Below are 17,459 nucleotides of genomic sequence, written 5' to 3'. Positions count from 1 at the left end.
AAAAGTTTGATACATATCTGGGGCTTTCTCCAGCCCCCTCCGCACTGATCGCTCCCACGCCGTCTTCCTCTGCCTCCTTGTTCAACTGGTAGAAGCCCCATTAGCTTGGCCAGTAGGCTTAAAAAGAATAGGAAATAATAACATGGGTTTTTTTAGGCTTCAGACTGTTTAATACTTACATACTCATACTTCGTTTGGTTGGGGAAAAAAATGGTCATCAAGTTCAACAAGAAAAAAAATTCATACAACACTGTCCTGCACCAAAACATATCCCAACTGATCTATTGATCTGGCCCGTAGAGCCCTCAAATTTGGCCCACAGTATGTTTGGCCAACTCTCAACCACAAGGGAACCCATACTGGAGGTGAAGCCCAAGATCAACATGGAAGCCATGTGGGGGAAAGCACTAGACACTAGGAAACTGTATAGGATAGGGAGGGGGCTATTAGACACCAGGGAACTGTATGGGGGGGGGGGGGGGGGCTGGGAACTGTATGGGGGGGGCTGACACCAGGAAACTTTAAGGGAGGGAGGTGGCCACTAGACTGAGGTTGGCCCACAAATTGGTCCCAGTGTTAGACTTAAAGAGAGTCTGAAGTCTCTTTTTTCCCTTTTGTTTAACATTCCTCTTCAGCATTAATGCCCCAGTGAAATCGCCGCATCCCTGCGGCAGAGGAGTGATTTATTACTTAGAAAGCGACCTGCAAAGTTCTACGACTTTGCAGGTTGCAGCTAATGCTTCTCTTCCTGCTCCGCAATTAATCTCTGCAAATCTCCGCTTCCCCCCGCCCCTCTCAGTGAAAGAAGATAGAGGGGTGGGGAGAGGCGGCGATCAGCAGAGATTGACTACTGAGGAGCTATAGCCTAAAGCTCTGCCTCATTGAGGGAGTGAAGCCCTGCGAGTCCCTGGGGCTTTGCAGGGCTTATCTCTAGTAATAAATCACTCCTCTGCCGCAGGATACGGCGATTTCACTCTGGCATTAAAGCTGAAGAGGAATGTTAAACAAAAGAAGGGGGAAAAAAAGAGACTTCAGAGTCTCTTTAAAAGGGGAAAAAATCCTTTCCAACTCCAGATGGCAGTCAGATATAATTTCTGGATCAACACTTCCAGGTATTTCCCTAATAAATGCTACCTATGGATGTTCTTCAATGCGAGGAAAGAAGCCAAGCCCTCTTTAACCACTTTCCCCACCACTACAGTATATCTACGTCAGCTGTGGCACCCTCCAAGCAACAGCCACATAGATATACTGACCTGCTTGCAGCCCTGCTGTGCAGGAACAGGTGCGCTTTAGAGCGCAACCCCCGGCACTGTCAGTTGCCTTACTAATTGGCAAAAGGGAACATGTTCCCTTGTAGCCAATTAGTGACCCCCCCGCGGATGAATGATCACCGCTGTAGCAAACAGCGTGATCATTCATCTTTCCCCCTCCGTGGTCGGAATGTTAAAAAAATGCCCCTGCAAGATGAATATCTCACCTGAACTGGTTCCTGCGATCATCCTGCAGCTCCAGCCTCCATTCACCGCTCTTCACTCAGCCCTGTGACGCTAAATATCCGGGTCCCAGCTTGATGACGTCATCAAGCCGGGACCCGGTGTTCGGTATCACAGGGCTGAGTTGAAGCGCAGTGAATGGAGGCTGGAGCTGCAGGATGATCGCAGGAACCAGGTAAGGTGAGATATTCATCTTGCAGGGGCTTTTTTTTAACGATCTGGCCGAGGGGGGGGGGGGGCACATCTGGCTGCCCATAACAGAGGGTGGGCGGATCCAAATCTTAAGGGGGGGTTGAAATTATTATTGTGGCCCATCAGGGTAATGGGGTGGGGGATTTTATAGTGGGGGGCACATCTGATGGTCCTGAGGGACATAACTTAATGCTGGGGACACATATGCAATAATGGGGCGGGGGCACTAATCCTGGGGGTACATCTGGCTATAATGAGGGGTGCTTAATTGGGATACGCAGCTGTATATATTATAATATACATACATACATACATACATACATACAAATAATGTGGGGGGGTCGCAAATGCGGGGACACATCTGGCTATAATGGAGGCTGATATTGGGGGGGCACATCTGGCTAAACTGGGGGGGTCTGATACTGGGCACACATCTGGCTATCTATCCTTGGGGGACTTAATACTGATGGCATGTCTTTTACCTACTGTAGCACTTTGTATTTTTTAGTAGAATTGAAGAAAACCTGAGAAATAATGCAATTTTAACGGTTTTCCCTCTTTTTTCCCGCTAAAATGCGCAGAAAAAAAAAAAAGTTCTCGGGACAAAATATCCCCCAATAAAAGTTTAGTTTATCCTGAAAAAACGATATCTAGATCACTTAGGTGTCGTGAGTAGGGATAAAGTTATTGCTGATTGAATAGGGACATAGCTAAAACGTCAAAACTGCTCTGGTCAATAAGGGGAAAACAAGGTCTGGATGCGAAGTGGTTAAAGGGAACCTGATGTGAGAGTGATCTGGAGGCTGCCATATGTATTTGCTTGTAAACAATGCCAGTTGCCTTGCAGTCCTGTTGATATTCTGGCATACAGAGTGTCCGGGTCAAAACCCTGGAACAAGCATATGGCTAATCCAGTAAAACTTGAATCAGCAGAGTACTTGATCTGCATATGCTTGTTCAGGGTCTAGGGCTAAAAGTATTAAAAACACAAGATCAGGAGGACTGCCAGGCAACTGGTTTTGTTTAAAAGGAAATAAATATGGCAGCCTCCATATCCCTCTCACCTCGGGTTCCATTTAAGTGCAGATATAAAATTCTCCACAACTACTTCCTGTGGTAAGAAATTCTACACACTTTCTGTAAAAAAACCCTCCTAAAATAAAAGATGGCAAAACCTTTATTTCTCCATATGCAGATTATATCCCCGTGTCCCTTGTACAATTTGGCGAATCTGCCAAATTTTTGTACTGCTGTCTGTTGTATTTATACATGTTAATCAGGTAACTTCTCACTTTTTTCCAGGCGAAATAATCCCAGTTTGTCCAACCTTTCTTAGTAAGAGAGACCTTCCATGCCTGATTTAGATGCCTGATTTATTATCTGTTTTAAAACATCAATGTCCTTCCTATAGTGTGGTGTCCAAAACGGTATCCCATATGTGACCTCACAAGTGCTTTATACAGAAGGAGCAGAATATTGTATTTGCTTTATTTGCTCCTCCTTGCCACTGTATATGGTTTCTTAAAAAAAAGAGACTGAAGCCTCCAAAAAAAACAAAAACAAACAAAGAAAAACAAAACAGGTTTTTACTTTAAAAACCTCTAAACTTCTTTAACATAATCGCCCCTCTTAAAAAGCTGCATCCCCGCGGCTGAAATGTCAATCACCCCAAACTGCCAGGGCAAAAATCCATAACTTTTCTGGTCGTGGATTTTACTGCCCGGGGGAGGCAGAGCTTTGGGCTGTTACTCTGCCTCCATGTGCGTCAATCAGCGCTGATCACCTCCTCTCCCCGCTCCTCTCAGTGAAAGAAGACAGAGGGGCGGGGGAGAGGTGGCGATCCGCGCTGATGGACGCATGTAAAGGCAGAGCTGCAGCTCAAAGCTCTCCCTCTATGCGGAAGGAACCCCGCAATGTGCCACAGGGAGTTTGGGGTGATTTATGGAGTTTTCAGCCGCAGGGGTGCAGCGTTTTAGGAGGGGCAATTATGTTAAAGAGGTTTTTTAAAGTAAAAACCTGATTTTTTAGAGACTTCAGAGTCTCTTTAACTTATTACTAACCAGTATTCCCAAGTCTTTCTCCAAATCTGATGTTCCCAGTTGTATGCCATTATATCTGGTGTTCTACCATGACTACATTTATCAGCATGAATCTCTTGAAGACTAGAGGTTTATACCCCCTAGTGACCAGGCCATTTTTTTTTTTTTTTTTTTTTTTTTTACAATTCTGCACTTCACAACTTTAACAGTTTATTATTGCTCGGCCATACAACTTAGCACCCAAATGTATTTTACCCCCCCCCCCCCCCCCATTTTTTTTTTTTTTAGTTCCCACCCTCCCCCCTAAATTGTCTCTAGACTACGTTATATACACCACATACTGTATGTCTATGACAGGGATTAGATTGTGTGCCTTTCCGTGGGACAGTTAAGTGACAAGGATGTTCCCTGTATACCGCTGCGGGAGATCACAGTGCTAAACAAACAAACAAACACAGAACATTTATATCGCGCTTTTCTCCTGGCGGACTCAAAGCGCCAGAGCTGCAGCCACTAGGACGCGCTCTATAGGCAGTAGCAGTGTTAGGGAGTCTTGCCCAAGGTCTCCTACTGAATAGGTGCTGGCTTACCGAACAGGCAGAGCCGAGATTCGAACCCAGGTCTCCTGTGTCAGAGGCAGAGCCCTTAACCAGTACACCATCCAGCCACTTACACCATCCAGCCAGCCTGCTACATTAAAAAAAAAAAAATGCATAATGACGTAGCTGCTACGTCATGCACGGCCACGGGGGAAGTAGAAAGGACATACTGTGCATGCGCAGTATGTCCGGAAGACAAGTCAGGAAAGTCATCGGACTTGCGGAGAAGACCAGGAAAGACTACAGGAGAACGGCGCCTGACTGAGCGGAACGAGATGTAAGTATTAGCTCTTACTCCCCTACCCACTGCATATTAGGCTTTTTTGGACATCTGGTATCCTTTAAAACCTGATTATAGTCAATAAACTACTTAAAGACCACTTTATTTGCAGGGGAGGCCACAGATACAGCAGACCCACATTTGCCAAAACAATCTTAACCTCCTTAGCAGTAACGCCGAGTCAGGCTCAGTGAGTTATATGCAGGGGCTGCTGCAGATCTCTCTGGGGTATGTTTTTTTTTGTTTTGTTTTTAGGGTCTAAAAGCTTGTGAAAAAAATTGCATGTCTTTTAGACCCTAAATCCTGAAATAATCATACCACTTGGGAGGTTAATCTGCAGGAAACCACAGACACTGCAAAAGAATCTGAACCAAAATTTTAACAGTTTGATTGTTGGATCAGAAGGATCTTTCACTGGGTAATGCATCATTAATCCTGCTAAAAATTAATCTTGCTCTGGGCAGTTATTTAAACCTTACTATATTAAGTCCTTTCTATAGGGCTTCGTTCACAATTGAACATACCGGAGGTATTGCATCAGATAATATAATCACTGTGCTACCACAATGCAATTTTATTGTAATCATATGTTCCTCATGCCGATTCCCAATCAATTTCAGCATGAAATCTTTTGGGAATCGGCCTTGTGACACAGCCTCGCCGAACCCTCTCCTAATGTTTTGTGTGCCTCCCGATGCCTGTGCATTTATATTTTACCTTTCAGCCAATACAGAGTGTTTGCACTGTATTTCTGCATTGACACTCCATGTGGCTGCCAGCGTTAGTGTGTGGGGCGTGTGTGTACACCATGTGCTATATACAATTAGTTACGTGGAACCAGAGTGCAAAAATACAGCGCCGATACTCGTGGGATAGCATGACAAATAAATGCACAGGCATCTATACATTTGACCAATTTCGACCCAAAATCAGTTGAATAGTTGAGCGGGTATGCTTGTGGCGGCAATGATTTTCATCCGATTTGATAATAGTTATCGAATTGGATAGTCAATCAGCCACCAAGTTGATAAATGTATGGCCACCTTTAGAAGTGTGGTGTGACAAACCCAATGGTATAAAGCAAGGCATGTTGTGTGGTACTGGAAAACGTGCAGGTGTACTGTTGCAGAGAAGCATACTTTTCATTAACTGTATGCATCACATTGCACATGTACCACTTGATGCGACTTTGCTCTCTGATTTTTATCAAACTTTATTTACAAAGCGCTAACCTAATACACATCGCTGTACTAGACAGGTGAGACATTACAACATCAGTGTTAAACAGAGATATCCCAGCGCTAAGCAATGGTACACAAAATAGTGATGCAACAATGAAGGGGTAAATATGGCAGGCAAGTCAATGAGTCCATATGGTGGTGAAGAAGAGCACATGGGAGGGAGGGCCCTGTCATACAGGCTTACAATCTGAGGAGTGGGGGAGAGGAACACATAAGGGGAGGCATTTCCAAGTCAGAGGATTGGAGCTATGAAGATGGTAAATAAGCAATGGTGAGCAGATGGGTCATTTAGACCTGCTTGAATGAGTTGAAGATGTAGGCGAGTCCAATAGGGTAAGGAGGGGATTCCATAGAGTAGGGGCTCCTTTGGATAAGTCCTGGTGCCTCGCAAGTGATGTGAGGGGTAAGCAACCGCAGACTGCTGGAGGAGCTGAGACATTTGGTTGAGGAGTATCTCTGGACAAGATCCGAGATGTATGGAGGAGAGTTATGGTGGATGGATTTGTAAGCCAGTCAGAGCGATTTATATTGAATTCTTTGGTGGACAGGAAGCCAGTGAAGGGACTTGCAAAGAGGGCAGCTGAAGAGAAACAGTGGAAGGATCGAATAAGTCAGGCAGCTGCCTTCATAAAAGATTGCAGGGGTTAGAGGTCCAGATGACCAGAGAATCGAACAGGAGTTTTTCAAAAGCAGGGGTTATGTAGGGGCGAATTTTGGCAATGTTGTGGAGATGGAAGTGGCAGGATCTGGAAAGTGTGTGTGTGTGTGTGTGTGTGTGTGTGTGTGTGTGTGTGTGTGTGTGTGTGTGTGTGTGTGTGTGTGTGTGTGTGTGTGTGTGTGTGTGTGTGTGTGTGTGTGTGTGTGTGTGTGTGTGTGTGTGTTGAAGGAGAGTACAGCGTCAAGGGTGACAGCCAGGCAGCAGGTTCTAGTAACAGGGCAGATGGTCGTGTTGATAGCAATAGAGATTTCAGGGGAAAAAAAACTTGATGAATGGGGTGGAACATTTGAGAGTTCAGTTTATTCCAGTTTGATTATCAAAAATTTGTTGTACATCCATGTGGAGAAACAAGTGGAGATTTTATCCAAAGTGTGAGGAGAGATTTGATTTGGGTGCAATCAGCAGAGAGGTAGTAAAGTCCAAATGAGCAACGCGTTCCCCAAGGGAGGCACTGTGGAAGGAAAAATATAGGGGGCCAAAGACCAAGTCCTGGGGAACTCCAAAAATGAGGGGGGAGGATCCATTAAAGGTCTGGAAGAAGCAGTCAGAGATGCAAAGAGAAACCGGTCAGGGCTAGATCACGTATACTAATTGAGTGTAGGGTTTGGTTGATGGTGCTGAAGGCCGAGGAGAGGTCCAGGAGGAGAAGGATGAAATAGTAGTAGTTCAATTTGCCCAGGATGAGGTTGTTGGTGACCTTAGTGAGTGTTGTCTCTGTGGAGTGGGTGAGGAAGAATCCAGATTGAAATTGGTTGAACAAGGCATTGGAGTTGAGAAAATTTGGAAGCGAATGGAAGAAGAGAAATAGGGTGGTAAATAGATGGCAGGGACAGATCAAGTGACTTTTCTTTCCAGTAATGGGTAGATAATGGCCTGCTTGAAGAGTGAAGACAAAGGAAAATTCCAGTGGAGGTTTGAACAAAGTGGTTAGCGCAGGGCAGAGAAGAAGGGGTGGAGCTTGTCTGAGTGGAAAGGGTCAACCAGGGAGGTAATGGCAGGTAAAGATGAGAGAAGAGCGGCAACCACATCTACTTTGGTGAGGCTTAGGAAAGAGAGGGGAGGATGGGGAGGGTGGCTGGGGTGAGAGGGCAAAGAGGAGTAGATGGGGTGGGGTGAAAAGGGATGTCCCATCCGATGGTTAAAATTCTCACTGAGAAGATGCATTGCGATCCTTCCAAAATAAATTTCACTCAAGCTACCAAGGATGCAAAGATCTGGTTCATGGTATAAAGAAAAAACAAAAAAAAAGTATAATTTCTAGATTTCAAACATTTTAAAACTGTCCGATCAAATAAAAAATTACACACAATCATTGCAAGTTGAACAAAGTATTTTAAACGACTCCAATTGTTTCTGTTTTGATAAAAGATGACAATTTATACTGCACCTGAGACAATTGTTATTCATAGTTGCAAATTTACCAAATCTATACACAAAAATAACTGGTTATATACTATTCAATGTGTTTCATCCAGGGCTGTGGAGTCGGTACAAAAATCATCAGACTCATTTTATGAAACCACCGACTCCAACTCCAGGTACCCAAAATTGCTCCGACTCCTCAGTCTAATTTTAAAAAGGCTATGGATTTGGTTCAAAAATCATCCGACTCCGACTCCTCAGTTTACTGAAACCACCGACTCAGACTCCGGGTACCCTAAATTGCTCCCACTCCACAGCCCTGGTTTCATCGCCTACTGTATACAGTAGAATCCCTTTATAGTAAACTCCAAGGGAGAAGGAAAAGTAAGTTCATAGAGTTGCAACAGACAGCGACTAAATCACTTTCAGCCTACGTAGAGTAGGAACAGCATGAAAAAGATTTCAGCTATATCCACACAGTGTTGTGTAACACTGCACATGTTACTTTTCATAGCATGAACAAAGGAGATGTGTGCTCATACTAGGCAGGAACTGACCCTATAATGGCTGCAAAAAGGTCTCTCTCCACAAATGTAAAGACACAGCATATGCAAACTGCATCTGCTAGCCCAAATGTGCAGGGCCTAAACTACCTTTACTTCTTTCCCTGCAGGAGTTAGCCAACACAAAATAGTTTTCATCTCAACAGAGGCGTCTCGTGTAGGCCTCCCCATTACCCACATAAAAGGTGAGCAGCACCTGCATTGCCCCAAAGCACTCCAACTGCCTGCAAGCACCAAAACTGCACCCCAGGGGAGGAGGAGCAGAGAAACGCAGACAGCCCTTTCCTGAGCGTAGCCATGGCCCGGGGGGCAGGATCATCCACAATTACTCACCCAAAGGAAAGGTTCCTACCTGATAGTAAATTGCATGAATTTAAAGGTGCATACACACATCAGACTATAGTCTTTGGAAAATGAAAGATCACAGACCAATCTTACCACCCTTCATGTAGTATGAGAGCCATACTCTACACAGTCTTTACTATGGAGCTGAACTCCACATCAGAAAAAAATCTTTGCAAGATGCTGCACACACAGATGCTGTACAGACACAAAAGATCAGTATCTGCAAAAGATCTGTTCCTGCCAAAAATCCATTCCTGCAAATTGCAATGATAGTCTACGAGATCTGCAGATCATCATACACACATGATTTAACTGACATTCATCTGCAGATCAAGCAGTCATCTGCAGATCTGAAAATTCATCCTGGTGCATCTGATCTGCAGATGAATGTCAGTTAAATCATGTGTGTATGATGATCTGCAGATCTCGTAGACTACCATTGCAATTTGCAGGAATGGATTTTTGGCAGGAACAGATCTTTTGCAGATACTGATCTTTTGTGTCTGTACAGCATCTGTGTGTGCAGCATCTTGCAAAGATTTTTTTCTGATGTGGAGTTCAGCTCCATAGAAAAGACTGTGTAGAGTATGGCTCTCATACTACATGAAGGGTGGTAAGATTGGTCTGTGATCTTTCATTTTCCAAAGACTATAGTCTGATGTGTGTATGCACCTTTAGAGTGTGAAAACTGTGTGACCTGGGTGTGACAATACCAGAGAAGGGGGAGAGAGTGTAGACAGCCCTTCCTGGCTCTTGCCACTAGCAATGGGCTTCCGAGTAGGAAGCCACTCGAATTCAAAATTAAAATGACGCTTAATTGGCTCAAGTGTGAGCACGGGAGACAGGGGTTTACTTACCCAGAAGTCCATCGGCTTCTATGCGTCTCAATTCACTCGCACGCAACCTATGGGGCATGTTGCAAAACTCACTACCGCACTTCCTCCTTCCAGCTTGAAGGAGGAAGCCGATGGACTTCTGGGTAAGTAAACCCGTCTCCCATGCTCACACCTGAGTCAGATAAGCCTCATTTTAATTCTGAATTCGAGTGGCTAAAGCTAAGTACTCACGGGGGGACAATTGTAGCTGTCGCTGCACACAGGAGCGTGTGCGCGACAGTTCGGAGACAGTTCGGCGACGAGCTAGTCCCTCTGCATCCACACGGCAGCAGAGGGATTAGCGATGCGGCGGAAGCTGTCGCCGAGGTTCCTCCCCCCCGCCGGATGCTCCGTGTACTGTGTGTGGGTAGCTGTCGCTAGCCCGCATACACATGCAGGGCTAGCGACAGTTCCGGCGAGGTTGCGGCGACGGCTGTCGCCGGCGATTGAACATGTCAATCGCCTGGCGACAGCTCCGACGGGCGACGGTTCGGGGCGCGCGCGTCATACACACGGGCGAACCGTCGCCGCAACACGCGTGTGCCACGTGGTTGCGGCGACGGCCGTACCCCGTGTGTATGAGCCTTTAGCCCATCGCTAATTGCCACCACCTGGGGAACTCATCCATACCGCTCCTCCCCCTCAGGAAGAATTCACTCTGAACTGCACAGAAGAAGCAAAGGAGGTGGGTGCTCATACCAGGCAACACCTGACTTGTCTCTAGACTAACTTAAAGGGGCACTATGGCGAAAAATCATGTTTTATAGTCACTGTACTATGCATAGTTGTTTGTAGAGCATAGTAGTTTACATGTAGTGAGGTACAGGGTTTTTTTTTTTTTTTTTTACACTGACATCATCATGGTATACTTTTATAGTCACGTCGGCAGAAGTACCTTTCCGACGCGACTCAACCTAATCCATGTAGTTGTAGGAGGCATCTTTCACTGTTGCTGTAACTGCCGTTACATTTTTCCCCTCTCTGCAGCGCTGGAAGGTTTGTTCCAAATTTCAACTGCACCATCGTGCAGTTACACTGATCCCCCAGGCGCCGTAAAGAGCAGCAGATTATCTGCTGTGCGGGGAGTGAAACGCACCCTCCCTCTTCGGTGAGACGCAACTGCCCTGTGAGGAGGACTGTGGAGGAACGCAGCATCACTGATGACGCTGCCCGGCAAGGACCCCTGCAGCGAAGCTGGCATTGAAACGGACACCTAATGTTGTCCGTTTCTATGGCTACCAGGCTTCACAGAGCGAAGCTTGGTAGCCATAGAAACGGACAACATTAGGTGTCCGTTTCAATGCCAGCTTCGCTGCAGGGGTCCTTGCCGGGCAGCGTCATCAGTGATGCTGCGTTCCTCCACAGTCCTCCTCACAGGGCAGTTGCGTCTCACCGAAGAGGGAGGGTGCGTTTCACTCCCCGCACAGCAGATAATCTGCTGCTCTTTACGGCGCCTGGGGGATCAGTGTAACTGCACGATGGTGCAGTTGAAATTTGGAACAAACCTTCCAGCGCTGCAGAGGGGAAAAATGTAACGGCAGTTACAGCAACAGTGAAAGATGCCTCCTACAACTACATGGATTAGGCTGAGTCGCGTCGGAAAGGTACTTCTGCCGACGTGACTATAAAAGTATACCATGATGATGTCAGTGTAAAAAAAAAAAAACCTGTACCTCACTACATGTAAACTACTATGCTCTACAAACAACTATGCATAGTACAGTGACTATAAAACATGATTTTTCGCCATAGTGCCCCTTTAAAGACAGCATATGCAAATTGCATCTGCTCGCCAGCACAAACCCTCTTTGTATCTCCTTTGAAGTCCATGAAGACTGCTATGGTAACTTACTCAATAATGCACTGTATAATGTGCATTTCAAGTACGAGGTCCGTTACAAGGCTGAGATGTGACCGTGTCCAATATGGGCAGTGTGTTCACATGCTGCAACGTTCATATAATGTACACACAGCCTATGGCTACTTTTACATGGACAATCTCTTGAAGGTGGTAATCGGCAGTCATTTTACCTCACACCACGACATTAAATTGAAAACTGCCATGTGAAAGTTTACATCCTGGTGCAGTAGAAGTAGATGCTGCATGCAACTTTAGGTTGTGGCGGTCGCACTCAACTGCATAAACGGACAAGCCTTGGCAGTTCTTTGTATAGTTCACCTCTTCAGTAACCACTGGCAGTGTGACAGTTCTAAAAATGATTATACTGAAAAAGCAGATTTTCCTTCATTTTTCAGGATTGACATCATACATGTTAAGATTTTCCAAAATGTGCCCAATAAGCTGCATTTAATGATCAGCATCAAGCACTAATGAGTCTTTTTAACAATTGTATAACACTGAATCCATTGTAAGAAACAACTTTCTCAGGGCTGGTGCACACCAAGCGGGTTTTTTGGCGTTTTTGCAGCCGCTTGCTGCCGCAGATACGCTTGGTCAATGTATCTCAATGGGGTGGTTCACACTAGAGCGGGAGGCGTTTTGCTGAAACGTATACTCCCGGGGTGAGGCATTTTTTGGATTGCGGAGGCGTTTGTGCCTCCAATGTTAAGTATAGGAAAACCGCAAACCGCTCTGAAAAACGGCAGTTCAGAGCGGTTTTGCAGGCGGTTTTGTTACAGAAGCTGTTCAGTAACCGCTTTACTGTAACAATACATGAAATTTACTACCCCAAAAATGCTTCCCAAAACCGCAAAATGCTAGGTGAAACGCTACAGAAAAAAGAAGAAAAAGCGTTTCAAAATCTTCCAGCATTTTGCGGATCTGCTAGCGGGTTTTGGTGTGCACCGGGCCTTAGTCTCATTGAATCACAATACAAGGATATTTCTATAGTACATTCACATGGGTTGCAGCAGGCATGGGAAGTATGGGTGTTAACAGTGGCAGTGAAGTATACTTCAAGTGAGTATGGTTGCACTGCGACTTCTCAGCAATGTTGCAATAGCATCGCAACATACACAGTGGGGAAGAACCCTAAGGGCCCTTTTCCACTTAATTTGTTGCATTTTGATGACTTTTTTTTCTCCATAGCACTGCATCGTGCAAAGCTAAAGCTCTTTAGCATATAGAGTAAAAGAGGCCATAGGGAAACGGACACTGGACTGCACATCAGTTGACCTTTCAGTTACAACTGACATAGTGAACTGTAAAAGGACCCTGAAGGGTACTTTTTTACTTTATCAGTTGCTTTCAGTTATAAAACTTATAGCACAACTGATCTATGGCTCAATACTCACTATTCGCATTTTAACTTAAAGGATACCACAGCCCACAGGGTGTGGTAAAATAAATGCAGCATGTGTAGGGGGGAAAAAAAAAGGACATACTCACCGCTCCCCTCGCTCCCAGACGTCGGGTCCCGCTCATCTGCTACAGCTCCCGGCCGACTCATCTGACCCCTGACCCAGACATACTGCACTGCGCATGCGCAGTATGTCCAATCATCTTCCCTTCTGCCGTCGCATCATGACGGCAGAAGATCGGACACTCCTCCGCCTCCTCCCTGCCCAGCGTGTGCGCTCCACTAATAAAGGCCGCGTGACATGCTAGCTGGAGTCACGCTGGGAGCGGCGATTTGGAGAGAGAGTGGAGGGGAAGTGAGTTGGGATGGACGGGAAGCGGGCACTTTCATAATAAGTGCCCCCTTCCCGTCCATCCCAACTCACTCCCCATCCACTCTCTCCAAATCGCCGCTCCCAGCGTGACTCCAGCTAGCATGTCACGCTAGCTTTATTAGTGGAGCGCACACGCTGGGCAGGGAGGAGGCGGGGGAGTGTCCGATCTTCTGCCGTCATGATGCGACGGCAGAAGGGAAGATGATTGGACATACTGCGCATGCGCAGTGCAGTATGTCCAGGTCAGGGGTCAGATGAGTCGGCCTGTACCGGGAGCTGTAGCAGATGAGCGGGACCCGACGTCTGGGAGCGAGGGGAGCGGTGAGTATGTCCTTTTTTTTTCCCCCCTACACATGCTGCATTTATTTTACCACAGCCTGTGGTATCCTTTAAAGGGAACCTGAAGTGAGTAAAATTATTTAAAATAAACATGATGTAGCTACAAATGAATATTACATACTAACCTCGCCGTCAGTTCCTCTCAGAGGCTCACCATTTTCTTCTTACAGTGATCCCTTCCAGTTCTGACAATATTTTGTCAGAACTAAAATATACCAGTTGCTGTCAGTTATATATCAGCAGCTGTCAGTTACAACTGAATGTGCAAGGTAATGTCCATGTTTCCCTATGGCTCAAGTGGGTGATATAGTTTAACAGTGTGCTGACCAGGAAGATGTTATGCAGGGAATACATGGCACGTTTTTGTACCGTGTATCAAGCCAGCGGCTCGATGCCGGCGCACCCTAGTGGCCGCCCGGGATCGATTCCCGCTCGTCCCCGCGGGCACTCATCTTTTTGTTTTTTGCCATTGTCCGCCCGCGGGTATCGAGTGGGGAATCGATCCGCGCGGTGATCGGACCTGTCAGAAATTATCAATCAAGCCATCAGCGGCTCGATTGATTAAAAAAAAACAAAAAAAAAAACAACACGACCCGTGTATGCCCTTCATGGGCATTATGGGGTAATGGCCTTTTTCAAAATGGAGGACAGAGAAATCCACTGATCACAGTTGACAAATGGGATGCAGGAGAGGAGAAAGAGATTGAGTAGTAGCCTACACAGGAGGTAAATATGACCTGTGTATGGTCATTTTGACTTTTTATTTTCAGTTCAGGTTCTCTTTAAAGATTCTTCACAATGCACTGCTATGGAAAGTTAAAACACATCACTTTTCTAGTGCACAGTATACAAGAGGCCTTGGGGGGGCGTACAGACATGCGACTATAGTCGTTTAAAATGATCGTTACCAACGGCATTGCCCGACGATCATTCGTAAAAAGTGCACGAACGATCATTAAAACGACCGACCAACGAGATATGTCGTTGGTAAGGAACGTTCCATTCTGCCAGATCTTTTCCAACGACCATCGTTCAAAAAGTAATGTCTGTACAACAATCGGTCGTCGGATCGTTCGTTCTCAAAGCTTTGCACATGGTCAAACAATTCTTTTTGACACTTGTGTTTGAAATCAGTTTATACATCATGTTGTGCACGCAACGCTCGTTCCAAGATCGTTCATACACGAACCATGTTCAAAGTAGCCTTTCTTCAAACGATCATCGGCCGATACCTCCTTTAACATCGTTTGTCGTTCAGAACGAACGATCGTTATCGTATGTCTGTACATACCCTCAGGCTAGGTTCACATTGGCCATTGCTTTCCCTGCCACAGCAGGAACACAACAGATCAGGAAAGTGGCATTGCACGTTATCCACGTGTTGGGTTGTATACAGTGAAGCATAGTCAATGAAAAGTATGCATAACTGCACATTTTATGATGCTGCACACCACCTCACCGTACCTGCCTGCCACACTACTAACATTTACATTATAAAGCAGCCATTATGCCACACTGTAAAGGTAGCTTAAATCATTGTACCTGGCCATCTTTCGAGAACCTTTACTAATTGAAGTCATAGATATATACAAGTAGGCATAAGGAAAACAAACTAAGCAGGAGTTTCTCTTCATGCATCTTTAAAGCTGTGTTAGTGCAGTAAAGTTCCGGGGTTTTAGGAGGGCATGGTCTTCATTCTGTGCAGTGTGCTTCTACTATAACAATCATCATTAAAGAACAATCTACTATTCTGCTTGAACTTGGTTGGAATTATAGACATTAGTACAACAGCCTGCTCCCCAGCTGCAGCATTCAGCTCCAAGCAGCCACAGGGAGACAGGACTAGCGGAACAGCTGCAGCATGCACAAGTCTATGGAGGACGCCACATAACTGCACACAGCCGTGCACTTCTCTCCGGAGCCGTACAGCCGCCCATGTCACCTCCTAGCAGCAAAGCACGGCTGACCACTCGCCTACAAGACTAAAACTTCCGCCGCATACATCGGTATGCACGCACTGCGCCCTCCCCGCAGGGTCCCTCCGGGCGGAGCTATCCCCGAACCTGCCACACCCTGGTCCCGGTTACCTCCAGCCGCCGAGCACCGGTGCAGGAGGAGCAGCGTGGCCCGGATGTGAGCGGCGAACACGATTGGCAACTAGGCGGAAGGAGGGGCGTGCCTCAGGTAGTACTGTCACGTGACGCGCATGAGCTGCTGGCCCGTAGTTACTAATTAGCGGATGGTGGAGCTGTTGGTGGGGAGAATATGATCCTAAAAGCTTCCTCAGAGGGGACACGTCATCCCCCTTCCTAGTGAGATAAACAGGACAGCCTTCTTTGATGCATTATTTCAATTACAGGACGTGTTCTTAGTTAGAGGGTTCACACAGTTCACGTTAAGTCGCACAAGCTAGATTTCATTTATATACTGGCATGTAAGCATGCAGTGTCATCACAGAAGTCATTAAATAACTTTGATAAGGTCTGAATTTGTTGGTGTAAAAAGGACCAAAGTTTGAGGCTAGCATCTTTGCCGCTAATGAAAGCCTATTGCCCGCATGCAGAAACGTACACTCACTCACCTAGGATTATAAGGAACACCATACTAATACGGTGTTTGACCGAATTTCACCTTCAGAACTGCCTTAAAGCTAATGGGAACTGGTTTTTTTTTTATGTCAGTTACTCACCTAAGGAGAGGGAGGCTCTGGGTCTCATAGAGCATTCCCTCTCCCACTGCCCGCTACTGTCCTAGCTCCCCCGTAGCGGTATTCGATCGTTTCGGTGAAATAGGGAGGCTTCGGAAATGCTCCCGAAGACGGGCCGCTCTACACTGTGCACGTGCGCGCGTCCTCTATGACGCACTCGCGTGTGCGCCGCCTGTCTTCGGGAGGACTCGGCATCCAAATACTTCCAAAGTCCCCTCGGTGGGGGATGCGAACGGAGGAGCCAGTGCAGCACCGTGAGAGGGATGGCTCATTAGGTTTACTCACCTGGGGCTTTCTCCAGCCCCTTGCAGCCCAGTTGATGGAGATTTGTGGGATGCACATCCAGGGCACAAAGCTCCTGTTCCATCACTAGAGATGTGGCAAACATCTCTAAATCCATGGGCCTCTTACTACTTCCGGGTTGCAATGACCCGAAGTATTACGCCTGCGCTGACCGGCGGAGCGCGTCCTAGATCGCGCTCCTGTCGCCGGGCACTCTCTGCGCATGTGCGTGACGTCATGAGTGGCGTCACGCTCATGCGCAGAGAGTGCCCGGCAACAGGAGCGCGATCTAGGACGCGCTCCGCCGGTCAGCGCAGGCGTACTACTTTGGGTCATTGCGACCCGGAAGTAGTAAGAGGCCCAGAGAGGTTCGCCAGGCGAACTGTTCTGCCCATCACTGTCCATCACATCCCAAAGATGCGCTATTGGGTTGAGATCTGGTGACTGTGGGGGCCATTTTAGTACAGTGAACTCATTGTCATGTTCAAGAAACCAATTTGAAATGATTCGAGCTTTGTGACATGGTGCATTATCCTGCTGGAAGTAGCCATCAGAGGATGGGTACATGGTGGTCATGAAGGGATGGACATGGTCAGAAACAATGCTCAGGTAGCCTGTGGCATTTAAACGATGCCTAATTGCCACTAAGGGGCCTAAAGTGTGCCAAGAAAACATCCCCCACACCATTACACCACCAGCCTGCACAGTGGTAACGACATGATGGATCCATGTTCTCATTCTGTTTACGCCAAATTCTGACTTTATCAAGACTCATCAGACCAGGCAAC

General features: G+C 46.5%; 1 protein-coding gene across 5 annotated transcripts in view; it reads right to left on the bottom strand.

Annotated features, from left to right (window-relative positions):
• The window catches only part of MIER2 (MIER family member 2), an 89,099-nt gene extending 73,240 nt beyond the window's left edge, over window positions 1–15,859 (bottom strand). For 3 of the 5 annotated variants that reach the window (XM_068271250.1, XM_068271254.1, XM_068271253.1), the window contains exon 1: window positions 15,770–15,859. The gene's annotated coding sequence lies outside the window, so the exon portion shown is untranslated. Of the gene's footprint in view, window positions 1–13; window positions 53–15,224 lie in introns of those variants that run through there. The other 2 variants (XM_068271251.1, XM_068271252.1) reach the window with 2 other exon arrangements.
• Between the last annotated feature and the right edge of the window lie 1,600 nt (window positions 15,860–17,459).

This window comes from Hyperolius riggenbachi, chromosome 1 (assembly GCF_040937935.1).
Source record: "Hyperolius riggenbachi isolate aHypRig1 chromosome 1, aHypRig1.pri, whole genome shotgun sequence".
Classification (NCBI taxonomy): domain Eukaryota; kingdom Metazoa; phylum Chordata; class Amphibia; order Anura; family Hyperoliidae; genus Hyperolius; species Hyperolius riggenbachi.
Note: the sequence above shows the minus strand (reverse complement) of the source record. Positions and strands in the feature narration are given on the sequence as shown.